We start from the raw sequence: 27,738 nt of genomic DNA on the forward strand, positions 1-27,738 counted from the left end.
GCGGTCGGAGCCCGAAGCCCGCGAAGGGAGCCCCGCGGCCGCACCGGGTCGCGCGGCCCGCCGCCCCCACGCTGCAGCCCAGACCCCATGGAGGTACTGCGCGGGCCTCGGGGCTCGGGGCGGGCGGTGCTGGGGTGAAAGGGCTGGGGAAGTTTTCCTGAGCGCCTCCGCCCCGGCCCCTCCCTGCTGGGCTGGACCCACCAGTCCCCTCCATCCGCCCCGCCCCTCCGATGGTGTTGACCGTGACTTCAGTGTTCCGTGGTGCTACGGGTTTCCCCCTTGCTGCTCCGTCACTCCTCGCGCGGGCTTTCCTCGCCAAACCTTTGTCCAGAGGCGCTCGGATTGCTAGTGCCCTGGCCGGTGCCGCGCGGGTCCACCTGCGCCCCGCAGCTGCCCGGGAGCCCCGCGCTGGCAGTGCAGCCCGGGCGCGCAGGAGGCATCGCTGGGCGCTGCCAGGCTGACTCCGCGCCTGGCAGGCTGCAGGCGAGGCGCGCGGGCTGCCAGCACCCAACTGCCTGTTCCGGGGAAGACGCCGTCGGGGCCGCCCGGCGCGGAGTCCTGCAGTTAATCCAGCTCAGGAGGTTCAAGAAAGGTACCGCAGCTCTTCGCTTCTTTTACTCCCTGCTGGCCGGCGCGAAGTAGTGCGTGTGAGCTCTGCATCTGCCTCTATCTTTGCAAAATCAGATTGTCCCTTTCTCTGAGCCGGACACCTGTCTTCCTCCGGAGAGGGGTTGGCAGGAAAGGTAGAGACTTGGGTCTCCAAGATTAGCTACAACTCTGGACAAGTCCACTTCTCTTGTAGAAAAACCACCTTAGAAACTGGAAAGAGATTCAGGAGTCTTGTAGGAACAATAATAACCTGCCTGCAGGTGACTTTACATGGCAATCCAGTTAATTCTTCGAGTGTTGAGACTACATTTTGCAAAAAGTACCTGATGATAACCTTTGAATGTCACAACTAGAATTCTGTAATTCCATGCATTGAAGATTTTATTAAATTTCAAAATATGAGGAAAGCAAGGTTATTCTGAAATCATGCTCACAACAGATCCTTGAAAAGTTTCGAAACTGGAAGAAAAGTGATTTCTACTGGCTGCGTTCCATTATATTTTTAATGCTACTTTCTAATGTGATGACACTGGAAATGGCATTGTCCGGACCTCCAGTGCTAGGTGTTTGTTTAAGGAGGCTCTTTGACTTAACTGAATAGACCAATAAGATATGCACAGTTGGGTCGACCTGCTGTCCATAGGCTGCACAGCAAACTACTGAAAACATCCATTACTCAAACGTTTTCAAACTCCTGTGGTTTTATTAACCAGCAGTGTGGTGGGTGTGGTAGTGGAACAGAGGTTCAAAGAACAGAAAAGGAAGGGACTGCACTCACAGTAGTAGCTAGTGGGGCTTACAAAGGAGGGACTATGCTTATGTGTTGCATGCAGGTAAATGCAGAAAGCACTGGAGGCTTCTGATGGTGTGTCAATGGCTTGTCTGTTTTCTTCCTTCTGTGTTTTCCTTGTAAAGCTCAGTCACACTCAGGGTGGTCTTCCGCCACCTTCCGAAAGTCTTCAGGCAGCCTTCCATCCTTTTGTATCATTGCTCTCTGCTGATTTGGGGAAGGGCCTCAGACCTGGTTTAAATGAGCTGTCACACTGGTTGGGATTTCCTTGTGCGCTAGTGGATGGTTTAAGAGAGACATTTGAAGCTTTTTCTTTAACCCGTGAAATTTAGAAACATCAGCAACCAGGTGGCAAGACAGGAGGTTTGTCATGGAAAACTTGATATGGAAACTTTCTTGGAGGATTGGGGGAAATCCTGGAACTAGATTTTGGAACTAAATTTTGATAATTGAAGGATTTGAGTCCCTTGAAGTTTCTCCATCTCAGGTTTGCTGGTTCTGGGGAATGTCAGTGAGACCATGAACAAAGGCCAGAAATGAAAACTTTAAGTGATAGATTTTTTTTTTTGGTCTGAGAATAAATATCCATAAGACTAATCAGCTTTTTACATGCATCTTGAACCCAGACAGTTTGAATATTATTAATGATATAAATGACTTCTGAAAACTTGGAATGCTTCCTTGTCTCCCCCTGACGCTCAGAGTTTACTGTTAAGTGCTGTTTGTTATGTAACTGTTCTTCTGAGGCTAGTGATGAATTCTGTCTCTATAACAGTTTATAATAGTATAGCTGACATCTATTGAGTTCTAATTCTATACTGCATACTGTTCCATGCACATATGCTTTTTTAAAGTTCATCCAAATAGACTTGTGTGGTGATAGAACACTAAATGGTCTAACTCAGGGCCTGGCAGCCTGGGGTAATTAACTTTTCCAAAGTTAGAGAGCTAGAACGAGGTAGAACTGGGATTCCAACCACACAGATGTGAGATCATGTTTCTGAAGGATGCTGCCCCCATGGAAATACTTCCCAAAGTTGACAGTCACATCAGCCACTATTTCATTTTTGACGTGCATTGTAATGATAGAATGCTAGTTTAAAGCAACACTTCTGTAACTTGCATACAGTTGACATTATTAATGATATATTTAATGATTATCTTTGATTGGATAATACTCACATGGGTGTCTACATGTCTTTGGTTCACTGGAGAAATTTCTTTCATGGTTCCTGGATGAAAACCTGGTTTTCATTTGCACTATTTTTGGTGGCTCAAGCCGGGCAGATAGCAAATGTGGACTGACGTGTCGTGTCTCCTAGTTTTCTGCTCACCAGTGCAAGTGGAAAGCTGTGATTCATGGTGAGATCACAGGAGAAGCCTTTTCTATTACAGCACAACCTAGGTGCTTTAGCCAGCTACTGGGAAGTCCCTTTTTTGGAAGGCTTTATGGTGTGGGGTTGGCAAGAGGTCAACTTTGTTCTTTAGCTCGATATTAGCTCATATAGCAAGTTGCAGATTACTGTGTAAGTTTATCGGGACTGAATAAACATGAAATGCTTGCTGCTATCCTGTCTGATGGATGTGTGCAGAAGTTCATCGGGAAATAGTGAGGGCATTTCCAGTCCTGGAATGTGTTCACAGCTAAGTCTTTAACAGTGAACTTTACTAATTAACGATAAACACATGTGTATATGCCCATATGTGTGTGTGTGTGTAGAGAGTATGTTTTATATCAAAGAATTTTAGCTGCTTTTAATAAAGTTTTGCAAGGGTAGAATCAGAAATGGAAAACGAGGTGAGGCCACATTCTTTCCCAGGGTCTTCTCCCACTCATTGTCTAATAGTGTCTTGTCGTGAGTCTGGAGAGCACAGAGGACCCCACGCTGGCCATGAGTCTGAATGCCAGTTAGCTGATCACATTCTAACATTCCATAGTTGTTTCTCCTTCAAATGCTGAGTTTCCTCCAAGAGCTGACAGGCTGCCGCAAAATCAGGAGAGTGACAAAGTAATTTTTCAAATAGAGGAACTGAAACTGAGAGTAAAGAGGAAAACACCAGGGTTGAGGTCGGTGGAGAAAGAGCTGCTTACCCCGGTGACCTCCTGGTCCCACTTGCCCAATGAATCCTCCTGGGGCAATTGCTCATCTGTCTTCTCACAGGATTCGGAAACAACCTTCCTGTTCACTGCCAGCGCTGACTTCTAAAAGTTTCAGTAATTAGTTTTAGTGGAACATCTTATAGTTAAAATTGTTGTGATGTATGTTTCTAACTTCTTGACTCTCCTTAGTCCTTAGCAATAAAGATACGTATGCAAATTGAAATGTTGAAATAAGCCATTTTATTGTTCAAATCATTCTTTGTTATCTTCAGCATTACTGGTCCACAGTTAACCAAAGTCATCCAATTATTTATGATAATTGATTTTCTAAAGATTTTATTTTTTTGTGTGTACAGAACTGGGGTAAAGGCCAGAGGCTCAGGGGCAGTGAGAGGATTCACCAGAGACAGAGTGGGGAGCAGAACAGGCAGATCGACAAAGTCCACTGCTGAGGGGAGCAGCAGACGAGTCAGGAGAGGTCTGCTGCTGCGCCATGTGGGTCACCTCCAAGGCGGGGATCAAACTCAATTTGAAGCAGCTGTGGACAGCTTGCAGCACTGCACTTTAACCTACTACATCACTAGGGAGGGCCCGAATTAACTTTTGAAAATGCATAGGGTTCAATTAAATAAGGTCAGTGTTTGTGTCAAAGTTTTGATTGCAGAAGATTCCTCTAACACCATGGCTTTCAAATCCCCCTGCACTTGACACCCTCTGCAGGGCACCTGTTGAGACTGAACGTGAAGGGGGAGGCCAGGTCTTTGTCAAGACGGGATATGGGTGGTGATGAACGAGGAAGTGGGAACATAGAAATTGCTAGAAACCAGCTCATCCTGGCACATTGCTTATAAAGCGGGGTTGCTATGTAAGCCGCGGCCCTGGAAGCCTGCATTTACAACTCTACACACACAACAAACTTGGAAAGTCGTGGGGGTGTGAACATCTTTGCTCGACTTCAACCTTATCTTCTATCACTGACTCTTGGTTTTCTGAATTACTGTGGCTCATTGGACTTAAAACAAAGTGGGGTGAGGTGACTGGCTGCAGGGGCTTCCCCAGAGAGTGCTCCAGCGGTGTGGATGCCTCTGCAGCCTCATCTGCTCTGCCCGCCACAGCTCCGGTCACATTCCCATGCTCTGAATGCACGTGTGAGCCTCCCCAGGGGCACCTTTGCCACTCCCTGGCCACCTCCCTGCGTCCTGCTCGGAACGCCACCCTCTCTGACGTGTGCTGCCCCCTTCTGCCCTGGCAGAAGGATCTCCCTCGTATGCATTCATGTAGTGCTGTCACTGCATTTCCTTCTGATAGTGTTTATCTCTGTAAATTCACCTTGGTAGGTGTCGTCTCTACGCTGATGTTTAAAATAAAGAGGGGGCCATGTGTCCCTAAGTCCCACCGAGCCTTGGTCACACCATCGGTGGGTTCTGACAGGTCACTCAAAGTTTGACGGCCAAGCAGAGGAATGTAAAACAGGTAAGAAGCATACCTGATACAGCAGAATAGTGTTAGGGTTCTAGAACATTCCATAATGTAGTTGTTTATGACCTAGTATGTTGTGAGAGATTATAGTAATCTTAGAGTGTTTTCTGACACTTAGTCTTGGCTGGGATTTACTGATGAAACACAAAGTAGAGAGAAGGAAGCCAGCTAGAAACCTACTGCCCTGGTCCCTGATCTCCTTCCCTGCCTGTTCCTGGTTTCAGGCCGGCGGCGGGTCTTCACTTCCCCACTCCAGGGGCTTAGCATTGCCTGCTGTCAGGTCTTCCTTTCTTAGGAACGCTGTCGGTCAGCCGTGCTTTTCCCATTTCCTCTTTTCTCCTTCTCTCTTGAGCCAGTCCGGGTGTCAGCCCCACTGTTCCTCTCAAAGTCCACGTGTCAGAGGCAACGGGGACCAGAGGCCCGGCCCCGCGCCCGCTCCCTGGTCTCTTCGGCAGTGGGCGGCAGGGGCTTTCCCCAGGGCTGTGCGGCTGCGCCGGCCCCTTGCTCCTTGTCCTCCCCAGCGCCGGATTCCGTGGCTGTCCTGCTTCCTCACCTCCCTCACCTGTGGACAGGGAGGAGGCTGAAGACGCGTCGGCAGGCCTCGGCTGCCAGTGGTCCCTCTCGGGCCGTCCATCCAGGCCCGGCCTTCGGGATCTTCACGCACTGATCACGCAGGGCGCGAATCTGATGGCGGCCCCTCCTCAGGTCCACGCCCATAGCACAGTCCACCGGGCATCCTGGATCCGATGGCCAGGGCGCGCTGGGTTGCCCGCTTCATCCCCAAAGCTGTTTCCTGCGCTTTCTGCCTCTGCCTTCATCGCAGCTTCGTTCTCTTCGTGTGACTCAGCCAGTCCGTCTCTCCGGGCGCTGTCCTCCCGGTCTCCGTCTCTCCTCACAGGTACTCTCCGCCGCATCCTCTCGCTGTGCCTGCCAGACCCCCGCGTCCCACCCTCCTCGCCACGGCCCGGCCAGTGGGCCCAGGCCACGTCTCCTGGTCCATCCCAGTCACGCGGAGAGCTGGTCTCCCGGTGCGACACCTCAACCTGCTCTTGACAGAACACAGCAGCCAGAACATTTCACTTAGCTGGCCTGACTCCATGAAAATAAAGCCACAAAGCAAAGTCAAAGACAACGCACCCCACAACCCACTGGCTTTATTAAAATGTAATTCATTTCTTAGGATTCTGACTGCGCCCCCCCTTGCGCTGCTGGGGACGCTGCCTCGGCTGGGCGGCTGGAAAGTGGGGGGCTGGGAAGTGGGGGGCTGCCGGGACTTCTGACGCCCAGAGCGGCTCGTGTTCTGTACACGGTGTTGGTCCCAGGTTAGTCAGATGTAAACGGGGCTGATTCCAACCCCCCTAACTTAAACCGCGATGGCTTCGGGCACAGTGTAAAGCCCAGAATCTTCTCTAGGTTAAATCTCTACCTGCGAGTGAAATTTTGGGGTACAGTTTCTAGAGCACAGAGACCTGTGAACTCATAGGTTCTCCGTCGCCTCCTCGCTGCCCCCAACATACCCTGGCAAGACAGACAGGGCGCCTGCAGCAGGCAGTGGCATTCAGGAGTGGAAAATGGGAGGTGTGAAGGAGCTTTATGGACCAGGGCTGCTAGAACCTGGCCAGGCGCGTGGCAGAGTCTCGTGGCTCTGAGAGAGCCTTCATCCCTCCATGTGTTCCGTGGGGCTGAGCTTTACATTTGGGCTTTCCCTTCGAGTCTTTATTTTTCCCCATAAGAAATAGCCCGAGTTTCATAGTGGAGCAGGATGTGGGGACCTTTGGGGGGCCATTTCCCCCTTGGTTAGCCGATGGTTTTTTTTTTTTTTTTTTAGTGTAATTTTCTTTTCACTCTGGGAAACGTCCTCTACACCTTATTGAGGCTCACTCCATTACAAACATGCACTCACAACCCCCTGAGGCAGGCTCCTGGTTGGGCTGCAGTCCGCTCCCGCAGGAGGGCCCCAGGCCTGAGAGGTCTACCTCAAATGGCTCCGAGGTTTTAACGAAGGACTTTCCAACCACTCACGATTTGATCGCCCCACATCTTCGAGCCATGCGGCGCGTGGGCCCTGTGTCGAGCCCCAGTGACACCCGCACCGCGGGTCTTGCCTCGGTTACAGTGGCCCTGCTGCTGCTTGGGTGCCCCCCGCCCGGCCTCACATCCGTGTCAGTTGTGATCGCTGTTGTGAGAGGCCACTCCCCAGTTCAGTGGTGTAGGGTGCCGTGACTGGGACTGTGTCTACTCCATAGTTCTGTGGTCTCAGCTGCTGTGACTCCAGGTCAAGGGAGGTCGGAGAAGGCTCGATACATGGGGTATCATGTGTGGGGGCTTCAGTTCTGGCACCGTGCTGTATTCCCAGATTGAGGGAGTGTACTGCTGAGGGGAGCAGCAGGCGGGTCAGGAGAGGTCTGCCACACCCTGTGGTCACCTCTGGGGCGTCGGATCGAACTTGCACTGAAGCAGCTGTGGCTCACCTGCAGTGCTTCACTTTAGCTGCTGCGCCACCAGGGAGAGCCTGGAATTCAGATTTTTCTCAGCTTAGGGGGATGATAAGTTGTTTCCTCCACCTTCCAATCCATATGTCCAAGTTCTGTGGCCCCGATGGTTCTGAACCTCAGAGACAGGCTTCCAGGAGGTAATTCAAGTTACACAAGAGCAGAAGGATGGGGGCCCAACCCCAGAGGACTAGTCTCCCATGAAGAGCAGGACACACAGAGGCATGGCTGTGAGCAGCCATGGTGAGGGAGCCATCATCCAGCGTAGAATGATCTCGCCCGAAGCCAATCCTTCCAGCACCTTCATCTTGGACTCCCGGCCTCCAGAACAGTAAGGAAATACATCTCTAGTGTTCAGGCCACTCAGTCTGTGGTATTCTGCTGTGGTATTCAGACTCATACAGTGATGTGGCGCCTTCCATTGAGCCAAACTCACTCCATAACCTGCTTCGAGCGTGATCCCTACAAAGTCTAGATTGTCTTATATCCTTTCAGTTCATGTTTTGTGAAGCAATGAATTAATAAGCAAAACTTTTCAGATTTTAGAGCCATAACCCTTCACACTGGTGTTTTATGCTCTTTGGGCAGATGCCTCAGAGTGGAATTGCTGGTTTTTTGTTTGTTTGTTTGTTTGTTTGTTTGTTTGTTTGTTTGTTTGTTGAGAAAAATAATTTAGTATTTTGAGAAACTTTTAAGATTTTTAATATTTTGAGAAACTTCCATACTATTTTCCATAGTGAGTGGACCAGTCTGCATTCCCACCAAGAGTCGATGAGGGTTCCTTTCTCCACACACCCTTGTTAGTACTTGTAGACATCTCTCCAAAGAGGACATGCAGGTGGCCAGGAGGCACATGAAACAGTGTCCATCGTCATTAACATAGGGCCAATGCACGTCAAAACCACAATGAGATGCCCCCCCTCACACCTGTGAGAAGGGCCCCCATCAGAAAGACACACATATCAGTATAATATTAATGGATGTAGAAAATTTTTTATCAATAAAAATAAGAATAGGTGGAATGTTAAAAAATTAACAAATGAATAAATAAATCATACCTGTTAAAAAATCTCTAGTAAACATACTCGCTACAGAACTTTAAACTGCATTTCCTTTAGTTTCAGGAAACCAGGAGGATTTCTGTGTTGGTGCAATTACTTAGTAGATTATTGAAAGCGATGAGAGTAACAGCTCATTTTTACTGAGTAGTCATTATCCGCCAAGCAGTAATCGAAGTGTTTTATATGTTTTGCTTCTCTAGACAACAGTAAACTATAAACTCCTTTATTTATATTTTCTTCCAAGAATAGTTTTTGCTTATCCCTGCAATTATTTGAAACAGGATGGGTTAAAATATTATTTTGTCTACACACTTTTAGGCCTGAGAAATAGTAATATTGCAATAATGGCTTGGCTGATATCTAATTCTAGGTAGCTAGGAATCTTCTCCATCGTCTTCCTGTGTGTTGCTTCAGCCGAGAAGCCTGCTGTCCCTTTGACCTTTGCTTGCTTTACTGGACATTCCTGTGGTTTCTCTTTGGTTCGAATATTGTTGAATATTCAAATTCACTCACCTTCAGGTCATTTGTTTATAATTAATTTCTCTGTCACGCTATGATCTTTATTTTGAGGTTTTAGGTCAATAATTTTGGGGGAAAATCTTAATTAGTTTTTCTCACCTATTTCCCTTATTCTTTGCCAGACCATAAGTACAGCACCACTGAGAGTTCTGTTGGCTGCCTGAGTCTTCCCTCACTCCCCTTCTCTTTCCTGGTCCACTGCGCTTCCAGCACCTTGCCTCCTCTGTGTCGCCCTTTCCTTCCCTGTCACTGTCTGACGGTTTTCATTCCGGCATTCACCCTACCTCCTGGATGCACCCCTTGATCACTCATGTTTTTATATCTATCACCCCGGCATGCTTCTTTATAATTTCTCACTCCTGCTTCACGTTTCCAAGTTACTACTATACAAAGTATTTACTCTTTTTAATTCTTATTTTCTCTGTTTCACTAGGCTCCCCCAATCTGGCATACATTCTTTTATTTTTTATCTGACTTTTATAGAGTTACTACTATATATTCTTCCCTGTAAGCTCCTCTTTCTTGAGTTGAGAGCCTCACTGGCTAGCACTAGCCCTGAGACAAACCCTTGACTCGAGTGTACATTTCTCCATGGGTGTTGGAGTGGGGTACCCCTCAGGTGGAGGGGCCCCTGATGCTGCATTCTAACTTTGAAAACACCATCACTCTCTATTCTTCCAGTAATATAGCCCCCAGGAACTGCCTCCCACCCCCAGTTTCCTGTTGCAGGTCCCCCTCCTCTAGTGGTAGTGATGAAGTGAGCAGTTACTTGGGTGCAGTGGCTATGGTAATTGCATCGTTACCCTTTTTAGGTTCTAAGACGCAGCCAGCAAATACTAGGCCTGTTATCAGTCCTACCTTCCAAGGGAGGGAACGGCCACTAGAAACTTCCTCCTCATCTCATTCTTCTCTTCTGGTTTCTGACTGTCCAGCTATGGATTGCCAAGACACACTTCCCTCTCCTTCCCAAGGAATTTTCACAGATATGCCTTTAGTTCCTGAATATCATATGATATTACATAAACTATCTGTTTCTCTGAAAACTACAGAGTGATTTCCAAGGAAGGAGCCAGGTGGTTCTTTACCTCTCTAGGAACTGCTTGGGATTGAATATTCTCCATTAAGCTGAATGATTCGTTCAAGAAAAGTAGATATGTAAGTACATGATGATCTTGACCGTTGCTATTACTGGGCCACATTGGGCAAGAATGCAGTGATGTACCAACAGTGTGATGGAGTCATGAAACCTTCTTCCCATTCCTCCAAAGTAGGAAAGTGCTTATTGGGTTTCTGTGAGTTCTTTCATTACTCTGGCCCAATAGGTAGCTTTTGGAAAATGAGTTGAGCCCAGTCAGTTGTACAGTTGCAGTATTTGGGTGGTGATGCAAGGGCAGGAGAGTTAGAGCTAAGATATGAATTAAAAAAAAAAAATCACACCTACTGATACTGTCTTTTAGTTACTATAAATACATGAGTCCTAACCCCATATTGTAGTCCCAAATTTTAAAGATAAGTAGGCTTCTTTTGATATCAAAGCTGATAGAGAGGTAGCAAAATACTTATGCTTTGTGCTCCTTGTTAACTGAATGAACTACTAAGAAAGAATGAAATTGGATATTAAAAGATATAGGCCATCTCAATTTTACCCCATTGTTTAAAACTTGACAATACTTTGTTATTCTGTACTTTCATTTTCTTTTGGAAAAATGAGGATGATTAGGAATCCCCTCAATTACCAAATCTCTTGCTTCTTAGGATTAACATGGATGAATTTGCTCATATACTGATAACTAACCTGTGATGTACTTAGGTGCTAAGAGGGACTTCAGACATCCTCTCAACAGCCTCCTTGTTTCAAGATAAACCAAGATTAAGACATGACATACTCTCCCCTGGTCACATGTCTGTCTGAAGATAGAAGCAGGATTTAAGTGCCTAAGCTTCCAGTCCATCCTGTAAGATTAGGAAGGCTCCAAATTACATCAAGAAGGATTTGGTCCCTTAAGGTACTGTTTTGGAAGTTGTAGCTTCCTACTGATGACTAGAGTGGAAAGGTGATGCTCTGCTTGGAGCCCGGTAAAGATGGTGAACACACTCATTGTTTACCCGAGTCCAAGGAGACCCCTTGTCTGTAGAAATGAGTACATGTGGTCCCGGCACAGGGTGGTGATGCATTTACTGCTGCTCACCTGGACGGCTGCATTGTACAACTAAATGGAGATAATTATTTTTTTTTGTTGCTGTCTAACCTCAATGAGATAGTCTACCAGTTCTCCCAACTTCTTCTGTTGTCAAATGAGTCAGAGCATGTTCTTGTGTTTTTAATAATTTGGTCATATAACTTAGTAGTTCAGCCTTTGTTATTCAGGGGTGGCAGAGGTGCAAACAAGTAGCCATGATGTTCACTCTCTAGATGTCTCACCCCAAGGAGAAGAAAACCCTCAAGAGAAACCTGACATTTAAGATTCAGAGGAGGATGCAGTCATTTGGGGTAGTACACACAGCACGAAGGGTCAACAATCTGACAGACTAACAAAAGTACTATCTCATAGAAAGAGGTTGGTGATGTCTCCTTAACCTATTTTCCTTGCACAAACACTGAGAAACATGGAAGACACAGACAGCAGATAAAAATGAAAAGCAAATAGATAAAGGAGAAGAAGGGAATGGCGATCTACTCATAGTGCGTCATTTGGTAACTGCTTGTTTAGATGAGAATATTGAGTGAGACCACGACCAGAGGGGGAGAAGCATGAAAGCTGGCTGTGTCCGTCGTCTGGAGCAGCCCTTCGGGAGCTGTGTCTCTGGTGACTTCAATCCCTTACAGCATGCATGGAGTGAACCAGGCATGCTGCAAATGACACATGAGTCCTGCCGTCCTGTCCAGGGGAGAGAAGGCCTGTGGTCACATGGACCACACACGAACTCAATGGTCCCGGCTCTCTGCCCATTGCCTAGTGACTTTATATGGAGACAGCCTGTCTCTTGGTTTCACAAGAGACACAGCAAGTTTAGTTTACATGTCAGGAAGGAGCCCAGCAAACATAACTTCAGAAACATGATTTGTGACCACTGTGAGGACTCAGAGAATCGACATTCAAGGTAAAGATCATTTCACAAAAAAGCCAAGGTTTTGGAATGAGGATAGCAGGGAGCTGGTCAGCAGGGAGAGCAAAATGTTAGACGCAGAATGACTACTAGCTCCAGTGAAAGTGTCAGGGAACAGGGTGCGAGGGGCCGGGTGTTGGAAGTGCATCTGTGTTTAGTAAACGTTCAGTTCTGCCTTCAATCTTTTTGCTTAATCCCAAGTGCTAGTTTCGAGGACTGTGGTGATAGTACCTCTTTGCTTCTGTAAGGGATTGAAGAGAAACAATAAAAATGTTTGAATCTGGTTATTTGCCAGTGGGAGCGGTGTGATATAATTAAGCTGTCATTTTCTCTGATAGTTTATTATCAGCAAGTAATAAGAAATGTGCATTATTATAAATTGTCTTACGGCATTTCATGCTACAAGAGATCTGGTGTGTCTTCTGTGGCAGCACCAAGCAATCACGTAGAGATTGGTGCCATTATACCTGTTATAAATCACGTCACCCACTTTAATAGTGAAATAGTTATCTCTAGTGGCAGTACTGGAAAATTGTTTAGTAATGATTGGCTAACTTTTATGATAGGAATAATTTTTATCTAGGTCTTCTAATATAAATAATTGCAGAATTGAAAAGAACATTCATTTTTAAACACAAACTTGGGGACTTTGTGCTTTTTTTAAGCTTGCTTTTAACTGCTCTTTTGTCACCAAAGAGCTCTCCATATATATTTTTGATTTTAAAATTATATACACTAAATTTATATATGCTAATAATATATAAAAAGAGTTAATTTGAATAATGTCATCTTGGAAGCTGAGAACATTCATTAAATTTATATAATTTATTTTATACATATACATATTTTATATACTTAGCATTCCTCTTAAATGAAGATGTGGTCCAGTAGGAATAGAGGCCACAATGGCCACTGCTAAGTCCAGGCCCACTGTGCTTGGAAGCCACAGTTAATAAGAGAATGGCTTGGTCTGCAATGAAAGGAAAATATTTCTTAATCCTGGAAGAGCTAAAGCTATGAAGATCTAGCTGTGCTTTCTCTCTGTTTCTTTTGATATGTTTCGTCTGTCACACTTAGGCTCCTACTTTCATCCCCCATCTTGAATTTTCTTGTCTCCCATCTTGATTTTCATGTTCTCTTCCCCATCTTGATTTTTCTTATCCCCATCTTCACTTTCATATTCTTCAAAATTCGCGAAACCACCTCATCGACATCCTCAGTTTTCTTCCCCCTTCAGTTCTGCCACACCTTATCCTTTTCACAGCAGTCTTGACCACCTTCTGCTTGGTGAGAATTTTAAAATCACATTGTGGGGTATGTTCTCAGCTAGAACACTGCAATCCAAAGTATGAAAAACTTTGTGCTCAGTGTTTGACCCAAGGTGAGCTTACGCCAGAATACAAACCTACCACATCTCCAGCAAACACGTTCGGGACCAGACTCTCCTGAAGGGAGAGGGTCAGGCTGGAGGCACAGCAAACCAGGCCAGGCTGTAAGGACACTGATGTGGCTGCCTCCTCTTGCCAGTCCTATGGCAGAGTGGAGTCGCTTTGGGAAGCTGGGTGCTGGCTCACAGTGAGGTGTGGTATTCGCAGTTACAAAGAGGTAACTTTGCCAGTGCTCACTGCTCTGAAGGTCTGTTCCATGTAGTTTGCATGAATGAAGCCCCGTGAATCTCGCAATGATCCAATGAGGCAGGGACTATCACTCACCCTGCTTCTACGGGTAAAGAAACCTTAGAGCTATTAAGAGGCTTAGTTGGAATTCAGTCCAGCTAGATCAGGAACCGAAGACTTTCCCTTGCCTGCATCAGAGCTGTCCAGAATTTCTGCAAGGGTGACAATGTTCACATAACATATACATCCATGTGTTGAGCTGTCGCCTACAGGCATTGGCGAGGTGCAGTGAGGCTGCTCCCAATCACATGTAAGGACTTGCAATGCAACTGGCCCAACTGAGAAAGTAAAATTCTTTTTATTCTAATGAATTAAAATGCTGGTTTAAATAGCCACCTGACAGCTACTCTCTGGGACAATACAGATCCAGGTATTTTTAATGCTGCTGGTCATATGTCAATAATAGGAAAGCCAAAGCAGGAGGCACTTTAAGACAGTGTGCTATTACATTTATTTATTTATGCATGCAAGAACTGGGTACAGGCCAGAGGTACGGGGGGTGGGGGGGGTGAGAGGATTCACCAGAGACAAAATGGGGAGCAGAATTTCAGGCAGATCTACTGAAATTCACTGCTGAGAGGAACAGTGGGTGAGACAGGAGAGGTCTGCCAGGCCATGTGGGCCACTTTCCCAGCGGGGGCTTGAACTTGTGCTGCAGTGGCTTCAGCTCATAGTGCTGCACTTAAGCCCATTGTGCCTCAGGGAGGGCCCAGAACGTGCTCTTCTTTTCAGTTGTTTCTTCATCTGCAGTTTCTCTAGCTCTCACAGTAGTGAGAAATTACTGTGAAACTCTGTTAGCTTTCTTCATGTGAGTCCTCCTGTCTTTCCCAGCAGGCGCTGGGTGTGAAGTGATCATTAATCCAAGGAAGGGATAATTCAGCCCATAATCCTCAATCTTTTTGTCCTACAGAACCTATTCCCCTGTCTGGTCAGCCAGCTCTGTGAAGCAGTGTCCCATCATGTGTCCCACTGGTGATGTCACAGCTTTAGCCTGTCGTCAGGCTGCGGGAGGTTGTGAAGTAAGATGTCGAGAATGATGACGTCATCCAGCTCTCTATTAGCCATGAAAGGCAGAGGCAGCAATCAGGGGAAGTTCTGTGTACTTGGGATTTTAAAAATTACTGTCTCGGTTAAAAAAGAATATGTTGGCTTTCATAGAAAATTTAAAGCGTTTTCTGAGGACAAAGTATATTGTGCATACAGAGGTAGGCAGATTTTCTGCTGAAAAGAGTCAGGCGGTAAGAAGTGTAGGTTTTGTGAGCTAAACTACCTCTGACACACTACTTAAAAGCAACTGAGATGTGTGTGCATGAATGTCTGACGAGACTGTTCACGAAGACAGGTTGTAGGGGGGTCTGCCTTGGGGTCATGGCTTGACAGGTCTGGCCAAAAGATGATGGAATTCTCCCTCTCACTTCCTGCTACGTTCTGGCGTTAGTTTAAAATGGACTTTTGTGAAATAATAACTTCTTCTCGAATGCCAGATTTCTGAGTGAATTCAGTAATGCAAGGATATTCAAGAATAATATAAATCAGATTTTTTGAATGACTCACTGAAACTTTTGGAAACTATTTGAGAATATTGTAAAATCAAGTTCATCTCAAGAACTGGGCCAAAAGAAAACCACAAAAATGGAAATCCAAGCAACCATTTTCCTTTTGATAAACACACACTTCACTTTTACTTTGTTATAATTTACAATTGACCTCTTCAGACAAAATTCTGTAGCTTGTGTTTGGATTGGCTTAAACAGGGACTTGGTAAAGGAACTCTTTACTAGAAACCTGGGAGGAAAAAGGTAATTCCTTTTGTGTGATCATTTCTGGTATTAGAATATAATAAAGCCAATATAAAAGGAAATGAAAGTACCTTTTGCTGCCTATGTTTATGTACTAAGTAGACATCCTCAATTGTATGTGCTTCCTTGAAATTGCTCTGTTTCTTATAACTGTTATTAAGAATTCCCCACACTCAAAGAGTGACTTAGCAACAGTCTTGTAAACATACTATTGCCGCCTTTGAGGCATCAAAGATGAAGAAGCAGAAGAGCCCTTCAGATGCTGAGAGACAGAACTTAGGACATATTTACAATGAACACAACTCTGAATTGTCTTGTCTTTGTAAGTGAGTAAACATTTAAAAAAAAATCCATGATGACCTATTCTGGGCAAATAAACTATGATAAGGAAATTCTCTTTACATAGAATTGTACACAAAATGTTCAAGCAGTTCTGCAGGAAACTTCCCTCAGTTGTTTTTAAGTCATAATTGTTAGGTGCTTTCTGGTTTTTATTTTATTTTATTTTATTTTGGAATTTTCCCAGTTCTTCAATTTGTACTCACTGCTTCCTTCTTCCTTCTTGGTGCTTCACCACAGAGGCATTTTGATATTTCATGGAACTGGTAGCTATTCGCATCTGAGATGAGGGAGGGCTGGAGGTTAAGTCCAGGTGGAAATAAAGGCATCATGTATCTCATTAATTAGCATAGTAAAGGTAGGTACCCAGGTGTGAGATATTCTTAGTGAGCTACTTAGTAGGTTACTATGAAAAGAACTCAGAAAATCTCCGATTCTACAGACTTGTTCCCAGGAAGACAGCGTCTACTTCGTTTACTTCGGGTAATGATAATGCTCCAGACTGAAGAAATTTTGACTGTGATGACATTTGTGTCAGTGAATCCCACTTACAGTGTTTATCATGGTTGTCTTTGTTTTTGCTAATGTGCTCTGAGAATAGACATAAAGCTGACTCTGGAGAGAGGCTAAGATCTTGGGACTCAGCTCTGTGCCAACCTCCACTCCTCTTCTTCTGGACTAGGGCTGCAACCTACAGGCCTGGTGGCTGTGAGTAGCCAACTTTAGCTCTATTTATCTCTAGCTTTTAATTTTCTTCTTTATAGTTTTCTGATGATCAAGATAATGTGTGCGCATTAGAGTAACAGTAAAACATCAGAAAACTGCAAGGTGGGAAAAATTACCATCAGGAATGCAATTACTAAAGGACTACTTATTGTATTGTTCTTTCTAGGGTGGTTGTGCTTATTATCATTTTGCTGCATGCATAAAATATCATGTTGATATTTTATAAATTGAATATGGGAGGGTAGTATGTCTGGGACATGTCACCCTTTCATTTCCAGGGCTGATTGGGTTAATCTGACTCGCTTGGCCAATGTCTCTCCCTCTTTCATTGAGCCAAAAGCATCCTTCCCAAAGCTGTCTGGTCGCACCTTGTACCAGTAGAACTTCCAAAGTCTCAAGGTCCATTTATAGGCAGAAGGGTAGCCAAACTTCTAAACTTCTAAGACATCACATGCAGTCAAGTACAAACCGCCTCAAAAAAAAAAAAAAAAAAAACCAACAAAACAAAAAACAGATGGGAAACATGCTTATAGATTTTTAAGATTTATTTTTCATGCATACAAGAACTGGGGTGAAGGTTAGGGGTGTGGGAGGGGGTGAGAGGATTCACCAGAGACAGAGTGGGGAGCAGAACAGATGGATCTGCTGAAATCCACTGCTGAAGGGAGCAATGGGGAGACAGGAGAGGTCTGCTGTGCCCCAGTCAGCTCCCTGACTGGTGGTCACTTGGTAGCACTGAGATTTTAACCTCTGTGCCACCAGAGGCTCTGATAGATTTACTTTTAACAACAAGCAGGGGCATTTCCATGTGGTAGTCCATACATAAAATAAATGTTCTTTTTACTGTGCCTATCATACTTCATGTGGAATGTACATTACACTCCAGTTACTGCTTTGACTTTTTTTTTTTAAAGATTTATTTATTTGTTCATACAGAACTGGGGTACAGGCCAGAGGCTCAGGGGCAGCGAGAAGCCCCACCAGAGACAGTGGGGAGCAGAACAGGGAGATTGATGAAGTACACTGCTGAGGGGAGCAGCGGGCGGGTCAGGAGAGGTCTGCCAGCCATGTGGTCACCTCCGGGGCAGGCGGGGATCGAACTCATGTGGAAGCGGCTTTAGCTTCCCAGTACTGTGCATTAACCCGCTGCGCACCAGGGAGGGCCTACTTTAACTTTTTAAGACGCCTTGCAGTGTGGTTTAAACTCTTCCAGAGGAATACACACTTGCAAATTTTTCATGAATGAGACTATCATGGACACCTAAGCTTGGTCAAAAATTCCAAAGGAGAAACTTCAAAATTTCAGAAGGCTGTGTGGTTCTTTTTGACCCGCGGAGGCAGGAGTTTCTACGTCGTGCCCCGAGCCCGCCTGGGGGTGGCGCTCGGGAGTCGGCCACCCCTCCCACACCTACCTTCCCTTAGCTTTTTCCCTTTCCTGCTTCTTTAACACGTTCGCTTCCTCTCGCTTTCCTGGAATTATCCTACTTAAGAGAAGTAGATGACCTGTCTTATGCTTTATCAGATTTCCATTCCAGTTTCTCCTTTTTCATAAGTTGCTCAAAGATGTTTTGCTTCGTTTGCAATCAATTCCCTAGCTAGCCTCTCCATTGGCTTCTCAGCTAGGATTCTGTCAGAGAACAAACACTGACTAATTTCAGGACATTTAGTTTTGGAATAACTTGTTTACTGGCCCAACAGATAGTAGTCTTTGATAACCTTTCCAGCGGGGTTTGAAAAAAGTATGATTTTGCCACTGTTGGGTCTGATGTGCCAGATATGACAGGTAGATCAAGTTTATTGTTTTTAAATGTCTACTCTATCTTTGCTGCATTTCAAAGAATCTTTTCTGTTAGCTTTTAAGAGAAACAGTTTAAATAACTCACAGTAATAGTGAATTTGCCTTTTCTCTAGATCTGTTTAGTTTATGAGATTGAAAATACCATTTTGAGAGGCCATATTTTGGATTCTCATGAGCCCCGTAGAGCAAACTTCTCCTGGGTATGAAATGCCCCCTTTTTCCAACAAGGTTGCTTACCTGAAGTCTGCTTTTCCCAGAGCACACCAGGGTGATTCCACTCAGTGCTGGATTTTCCCTTAATTACTTTTAGGTTCTCTTTCTCCTATAATATAAGTGTGTGTATCATAAACAACACGTTTTTGCTTTCATTCAAGCTGACAACCTCTATCTTTATGTAGGCATTAGTTCACTTTTACTAACTTCTGGTTTCATTGTGTTCACATCTTCCATCCGACATTTTTTCTGTCTGACTCATCTCTTCCCTCACCTCTCATTCTTTTGGGATAGTATTTTATTATGCTCATTTTCTTTACTTGTCAATTCATGTGATTTGATTCTTGGTACCTTAAACATTATAATGTGTGTCTTTTTAAAGTTGTTACTCTTGTTAGGATAATGCAACATGCATCATTAGTATATTATGTTCTAATTTTAGTTTTTAAGAAGAGTTGACTCAGGCATGGCTTAAACTCTTTTGGAGGGATACAACCTTTTCAATATATTTTCATGAAGTGAGAATATCATGGACTAAGTTTGGTCAGTTTTTCAAAAGGAGAGCATAATTCCTAATTTCATTTTTCAATATCAGTGCAAAACTCTTCAGAAAATTATGAGCAGAAAGGATCTAACTACTCATTAAATAACTAATATATCATGATGAAGTAAGATTCATCCCAGGAATGAAGGATTATAAACTCTATTAAAAGAATTCATCATGTTAATTGATCTAAGGGATAAAAGCGTATGTTAATCTCTGTATATGCTGACTATTCATTTGATAAAATGTAAGATGCTTAGAAAAAAAGAGAAAAATGCAGTCGAGTTTTTTTTTTTTTAAGATTTATTGATTTGTGCATACAGAACTGGGGTACAAGCCAGAGTTGCATGGGCGGTGAGAGAATTCACCAGAGACATAACAGGCAAATCGTCAAAGTACACTGCCGAGGGGAGCAGTGGGCAGGTCATGAGAGGTCTACTGCGCCATGTGGATCACTTCCTGCAGAGACGGAACTCATGCTGAAGTGGCTTTAGCTTCTTAGTGCTCCACTCTACCCACTGCACCACCAGGGAGGGCCCTCGAGTTTGTTTTAAACAGCATCACCCTGACAAAGGGCCATACATACTCTGTGTGTATGGCACACACACACACACACACAGACACACACAGAACCCAATACAACACTATACATAATGGCAAAATGCTAGAGTCAGTGCTTGTTTTCATTAAAAGTGCAAATGAATTAAGGGTTCACAGCTCTTGTTCCTATTAGTGATGATGCATCAAGGTTATTAGCAACACTAGACAAGAAAAAGAAGTGAGACACAACATTTAAGAAGGTGAAAATAAACCATTTGTTGATGACTTAATACTCAGAAAACCCAAAATAATCTCACTGAAAATTTCCCAGTCATTATTTAATTCTAGCATCTAAAAAAAAAAAAAAAGTGATAAATCTAACTCACTAAAAAATTCCTTTGGGCCTTCCCTGGTGGCGCAGCGGGTTAAATCACAGCACTAAGAAGCTAAAGCCACTTCAGCATGAGTTCGATCCCTGCCCCAGGGGTGACCCACATGGCACAGCAGACCTCTCCTGGTCCTCCCACTGCTCCCCTCAGCAGTGGATTTCATCTCTCCCCATTCTGTCTCTGGTGAATCCTCTCACTGCCCCAGTGCCTCTGGCCTGTACCCCAGTTCTGCATGCATAAATAATTAAATAAACCTTTTAAAAAAATTCCTTTGGAATTAAAAAAAAATTACTCTGGGGAAATTCTGAAGTATGAATTCCTTCCTATGAGTGATAAACTGGAAAATTGCATCTATCAAAATCACCAGAAGTTTTTTCTCTAATCTACTAAGAACATTTAGAAATGATGGCATGGGAAACAAAGTAAGGGAGCCTTGGCAAGAACCATGAGTCAGTAACTTGCATGAAGAAGAAATACAATTATTATGTCAGTTCAAAAAAAATATTCAACCTTGTGTAGAGCACTGGTCGTGTGTGTTTGAACACACACTGTTATTGTTTCTTTTATTCAAGAATGGGGCTCTAAATATATGTTTCTCAGTTGTTCTACATTTCATAAGGAAACTTGCAATCATTTTTGATAATTTTGTTCATTATACATTAACTTTCAGAAATTAATTTTTATCTTGTCAAGTCCAGCAGTCTATGTTTTACAGTTTTTAAAGACTTGTTTTAAAACCTGACCAGAAACCATCTGCTTGCTTATATTATTTTTTCCTAGATAAAGTGAGACAGAAATGGATAAAAACGATCATCTAAATAAGAAAAGAGTGGAGGGAAGGAAGGTGAACAAGCACAGGAATCAGAGCACAATCTCTCAATGAATAGCTTTGCTTGTTCTGTTTTTCAGCCATGTGAATATATTGCCTTTACAGGAGGAAATATAAACTAAAATTGTTTTGAAAATTTTGAAATGAGAAGTCCCATCTCATTTTATTTTGTATTCTCGATCACTGTAGACATACAATGTCTTAAAGTAGCATTTGCTATTTGTATTGCACTCTTTAAAATTACCTGTTGAAGCTCTTTTTTATTATGGGTATATATTCTTTATTTTATATTTTTATTCAGGTACCATTGGCATACATTATATATGACTTAGAGGCGTAGGGTCACACTCTCCAGAGTAGGCCACGCCACACCCAACACATTCTGACACCATCTGGTATTTGTCTTCCTCCTTCTGAGTTATTTTGCTTAGTTCCCTCCAGTTCTATCCAGTTGCAAGCGACAAGTTAATCATTTTCATAGTGCTGTGCTTTAACCCCTTGTGCTGCCAGAGGTTATCATTTTTTCAAAAGTTGAGTAGTATTCCATTATTTATACAGAACGCGTCTTCCTAATCTTCCCATCTGTCTTTGGTCACTTAGCTTGGTTATTGTAAACATTGCTTCAGTGAATGTAGGTGTACAAACCCTTTCAGATTAGTGGTTTGCATTCTTCAGATATATATAAAAGGTGGAATTTTTAGATCATATGGTAGATATATTTTTTATATTTTTTAGATATATTTTTATGTTCTTGATGTATTTTACAGTGCCTTAGTATATAAAGTATCAGTGTATTTTAACATATTTCACTCTCTTTAGTCTCTTCAACCTCTCAATTTTCTTATATACAGAATTTGGTAATTTTTATTTTGTCATATCTACCAGTCTGAGTTTGTTGAGTTTTTAAACACTTGCTTTAAAGTGTATCCAGAAACCAGATACTGACTAAATCCATTTTTCTCTAGATAAGGGGAATTTTTTAGATATGAGGGGAGAACAAATATAACTTCCCACTAGATAGATAATCAGTGGATTCACAGAATCCTCACTAAATAATAGATATCCCCTTACCTGATGCTTCTAGATTCAGTTACAGTGTTTCATTGAGTCATGAATTAGTACTTGAGAGCAAACTTACTTTCATTTTGTGACCATTTTTAACATCTACTTGGTCTTGTTCCTCTTTACTACTTTTATATTTCAAAATTATTTTCACCCATGGATTTTTCCCGTATGAATAATCAGCATGTCAATTTCACTTTCTATGTTAATTCTTATGTCAATTTCACTTCCAATTTAATTTCTTATGAAATAACTGGAAAAAATATTATCTCTGCAATATAAAGTGTTTTCATCCAGAAATAAAGTACACTTCACAAATTATTCAATTTTCTGCTTTCAACTCACTTAATTGATTTTTTATAGTTCTAGTACATTCCTTATCATATTTATTCCTGCACATTGTATAATTTTGTCACTAATGTTAATTAGCTAATTTTCTCTACATCTTGCTAAGCTGTAGAATGATTAATAGGGCAATTATCAGTTACCTAATTTTTACTTATCACTTATTTTGTTCCAAACCATCTCATAGAACTTACTTTTTTAGTTCTTATGATGTTTCAGGTAATTTGCTTAGCTCTGTTAATAAAATAATTGTAGAATCTATCATTTTATCCCTTTGAAGAGTTGTGACTATCATTTCTTATTTTTCTGCCTATTTGTATTAACCCGAACTATCAGGAAAATATCAAATAGCACTAGGGTAGCTTATTCTTATCCCTGAATACAATGGGGACATCTACAATGATTTGCTGTAGTTTGTGATTTGCATTTATTTAGAAAGATTTGATTGCATCAAGAAATTATTATTCAATTCCATTTAAGATTGTATCAATTTTTATAATTGTGGTTAAAGCACTTGGTAATTTTATTAAAGCTCTTAAAAGATTTATTTTGTCATAGAGATAATACGTGTGGCATGTGTGCTGAAGAGTATACTTACACCTTTGTTAAGAGATACTTTCTCTGTCCTCCCTGGTGGCATAGAGGGTTAAAGCACAACACTGCAAGCTGGCACAGCTGCTTCAGCACAAGTTCAATCCCCCACCCCGGAGGTGACCCACATGGTGCTGCAGACTCCTGACCTGCCCGCTGCTCCCCTCGGCAGTGTGCTTCATCAGTTGGCCTGATCTGCTCCCCACTTCATCTCTGGTGAATCTTCTCACCATCCTTACACCTCTGGCCTGTACTCCAGCTCTGTATGCATAAATAAATCTTTTTAAAAAATAAAAAAGAAGAGAAATAACGTTCTCTGGCCAAGACGCACATGAGCCCTGAGTCTGGCCTCCCTCACCTGCTCAGCTTTTGAACTGTTCCTTCCTTCCTCCCTCCCTTCCGTCCTTCCTGCCACCTCCCCATGGCATTTCCCAGGCCAACCGATGGCTCTTTCCTCTCTCTCCTCACCTATCTTCGGTGTGCCCTTGTAAGCTGTGGCAGAGCCTTCTGGGTTCCTTCCAAAGCGGAGGTTTGGGTGTGTTCTCCCATTCCTTTCTGCCTACCCAGTTCGCAGCAAGGCTTTTCTGTTATGTTTGGCTGCCTCTTGAGGGAGGCTTCCTTTCCTGTGGGTCTCCAGCGGGGATTTCAAAGCCGACTGGACGGCAGGACTCAGCCTTGTCCCCGAATGCACTCGCAGGCAGGCCACTCTCCCGTGCCAGCCCCTAGCTGGGGAAGCCAGACAGGTCCCTCCCTCTGCCGTGGTTTCTCCAGCCTTCCCACCCTCCTGGCTGAAACATTCACTAGCTTTGCTTATCTTTCTGGTCTTACGGGCAACTGGTTTTCTCGCCTTCAGAGATGCTGGCTTCACTCCCCAAGGTGGAGGAGACCAAGTTTCATTTCCAAGGTGGAAGTCTAGGAAAGCTGGGTTTTTCAGATAGGAAGTGATACTGGTTTAGTTACGAGAGGAGCAGAGAGTGTGAGAATGTAGCTGTGACCAGCTGCTGGGCCCGGCCCTGCTGTTGCTCTGACTCTAACTCTGGGGAAGGGACTTTACTACTCTATATCTCGGCTTTAAAATGATGAGAACGTTATCATCATTTATAACATTACGTAGTTGTGACCAAAAGAAAAAGTGTAAGTATAGAACAAACAAGCACAACCTGATTTACCCCATAAAACTATTGCTTGACAGCCTTACCGTAGCTTATTGCGAAAGAACTAAATGTTGGCAGCGATGTTGGGACAAGAGGTTTGGGTCTCTTAATCATTAGCATATCTGTAGTCTCAAAAACCGTAAGTGAGCATCATGAAATATGCAATCGTTTCATTAAAATTGAATATTATGGTGAGAATCAAACACTATATTAAAAGTTTCCCCCCAAAGTAGGTTTAATAAGACCCTGTCCTATTTCTTCTGAGCCCCAGAAAATTATTTTCTAAGAATTTCTATCAACTAGATACAAAAGTAAGTCCCACCAAGTTAGTATACATCATTTATAACCTTTTTTTAAATTGGAATTTAACATACTAGCTTAAGAACATTCTTAAATTGTTGGAAATGAACGCAAAGTAAATTTTCACTTACTGGGTGTCACAGACAAAAAGCGACGCCTCTGGCTGATGAGAGCGTTGTGATAAGTGACTGGGCCATGAGAATTACAGCCACTGCACTTGGCAGCAAGAAATTGGAATTATTTATGTTTTAACGATAGGGTATATATAAAATTGACCAAAGTAAATGTATGTAGAAACAGCTTAATAAAAACAATTTGAGTTATTTAATTCTGTAGAGATTGACCAAAATCAATGGTACACTTTAATGACGATTTTTACCTAGCCAATGTGGATAGGTTCATTGATTTCCTCAGTTAGAATATTGATGAGTATGTATACATTCCTTTTCGAATTTATTGATCTTAAATTTGACCAAGTCATTTTGCAACGGTATTCCAGACAGAGGTGCAATCTTTTCCTGTCACAACTTCAAAGTTTCTTTATTTTATTTAAGATAATGCCTTGTTCCAGATAAACGTTTTCAGTAGAGTATTTCTATGGATGCAGAGTTAAGATATTTTAGAAAGTGGTTTTTAGATAAATTCAGCATGATGATCAGTTTCAGACACTAAATTATGAGCGAATTTATTGATAAATTGGATTTTACTTAGAAAAAGACAATGATATCCAGCTTTAATTCATGTGAAAAAATAGTCAAAACACTGTTTTGAGTGTGGAAAGATTTAAGAGAGATTGGGCATAAGAGGTGTCAATCTGTGTATCCATTTCTTAAATATTTAAAATAGCAGAGGAGGGAGCTGGTCATCCCACCCACCCACCTACCCATCCATCCATCTATCCACCCATCCATCCACTCACTGATTAAAAATATATAACATGATAGGTTTTCACACTTGAAAATAAATAAAAAACATTCTTTGTTAGTCACCACACATGTAGTTGAGACACAGAGAGAGGAGAGAGAGGCAGCTCTACCTGAAGAAGTTCATAGACTCATAGGGAGACTCAGTTTCGTGGGTGCACTTACTAACTAGTAACTACTTGGTCTTTGTTTTCTCCTCTGTATGTCTGGGTAATAACTAGCTCACATGGTTCTGGTTATGGCTAGAAAGAATCGAGATCATGAGGAGTCCTACAAAGTGCTACATAGAAGGTTAAAAGGCTTTATAATTTGGATGAGGAAGTGCTTGGCGAGAGATTACCAACACATTCCTGAAGCTTGTTATTTACACTTTTACTTGCAGTGAGTCTGGTACCTTCTTCTGTGTGACAAACCTCCCAGTCGTTCAAAGCCACACTACTTCATTATTCCTCTTGGTCCCTTGTGGACTCATGCAAGAATCCTTCGCTCATGTGCCTGGTTGGCTGCAGTCTGAGCTTTGCTCTCCACGTGGCTTCTCTACTCAGCCACCCCATGGGCTTGATAACAGAAGCATTTGAAGGTGGAGAAGACAGGGGCCAGGCCTCTTAGGGCCTCCCTGGACTTTGTTCATTATCTCTGTTACATCCTCTCAGTCATAACAAGTTGTAGGAACTGTGCCAGCCCAGATAACTAGGAGGGGAAGTAAACTCCACCTTTCTCGGGAGGAGAGCTCAAGTCACGTGGCACGAGGCGCAGGGTGGGAGGGTAGTGGTGACCTTTTCTGTAAACGTGAGAGGCTTTCACATTATATAAAATACAAATATTTTGGTTCTGTACAGTGGTCAGCAGTGGTGTCGTTTATTTATTTATTTGATTTTATATTTTAGCCTCGAGAGCAGAGGACAATAGGAAGTAAGAGAGTTTAAGGCCTCCCATTGGTTCAGAGCAATTACTTTTTATATTTAAGAAATATTTTAACACCTTGTAATTGTTATATTAAGAGTAAAGATTTATCTGTGTCTATAAGAAAAATCTAATCATTTCTGAGCCCTTAAAGACTCATTAGTTGATCATTACACTGTCTTCAGTCATTGGTAAGTAAATTCTCTTTCAGGAGCTGTCACTTTTATTCTTTCATGACCAAAACAATAGATATTTTAAAATTCAGTTTTCCTCTTATCATGGCACATAAGCAAGGTTTAGAAACACAGAGTGGAGGTAAGAGTGATTTTGCTTTCTTTTTTGTTTTAATCTCATTTCTGACAAGTTAGTCTCCTCACTTTTTAAATGGCCTCCCGACAAAATGACATTTTGTTAAATTGATCTTTGCTGTTTTGTTGTCTCAGTGGCTTTATATGGCACAGTATCTGGAGAATATGTCTGAACACTTGAGAGACAGACTTGTCCATTCCGCTAGAAACAAGGTATTTCAAACATTAGAGTCTTGGGAGTTTTTCACTGTAAGTATCAACAGGATCTAGATTGAACAAAAAGACTTAGGACATAAAAACAGGAAGTATATTTAACTGCTTCCTCTTTGGCATTGCCGAATTAAAAAACAATGATAACAGAGCAAAACTATTCCAGTTTATAGACAACTGCGTATATTGAGCATGGCCTCTAGTTCTATGGAATGGCTTTCATTTTCTTGAAAATGCAATAGAAAGTCTTAGCTTCTGGCCATTAGTTCTGCTAATTAGTTGGCTGGAAACACATCAGCTTCTCACCTAAGCACCCTGGTCACTCTGTAGCCCCAGGCCTGCAGAAAGCCGGCCCCAGGCAAGGCCCATGTGTTGCAAGGTGTGAGCAGATCCTTTCCCACCTGTGTCATTGCTGTGAGCTCGTCTCTCTCCTGACTGTGGCATCGATGAAGACAGCTATGACCTTGACCATAACCATTCTGGTACATTCCTCAGAGCCCTGAAGTAGGCAATCCTCGTTTGTTGAATGAATGCATTTGGGATAGATGGTAACAAAATTTCCCTCTATATACATTCTTCATCTAGATACAAATATAACAAGAGTCCTACTTTCTTTGGCCAGCATCAGTAGTTGTTTGGCAATGAGGAAAAAAAAAAAGCTTTCACTGACCTGTCTTTTTGTTGTGTGCTACATATTTATAAAACGTTGGCTTTCTCAGTCTTCCGTCCTCACTCTTCACATGGTCGTCCTTAAATGGAAGCCTCATGAAACCTAGGATGTGATTTTCTGATTGACTTCGTGTTTTTGGTGGTTCCCTTAGCATACTGCTGTGGGAATTGCGTCACCAGAGTCAAATTCCACCGTCTAAAAGAAAGTTACTTGAAGGCAAATGTAGCGGAGAAGCAGAACATCCATTTTCATGGGTATGT

General features: G+C 43.0%; 1 protein-coding gene across 1 annotated transcript in view; it reads left to right on the forward strand.

Moving 5' to 3' along the window:
• Positions 1-283: 283 nt before the first annotated feature.
• IL15 (interleukin 15) overlaps positions 284-27,738 on the forward strand; it is a 42,780-nt gene continuing 15,325 nt past the window's right edge. Inside the window, exon 1 of the mRNA XM_012726810.1 lies at positions 284-592. The gene's annotated coding sequence lies outside the window, so the exon portion shown is untranslated. The remainder of the gene's footprint in view (positions 593-27,738) is intronic.

Source organism: Condylura cristata, unplaced genomic scaffold, assembly GCF_000260355.1.
Source record: "Condylura cristata isolate star-nosed mole 26May11 unplaced genomic scaffold, ConCri1.0 scaffold00018, whole genome shotgun sequence".
In the NCBI taxonomy this organism is placed as follows: Eukaryota; Metazoa; Chordata; class Mammalia; order Eulipotyphla; family Talpidae; genus Condylura; species Condylura cristata.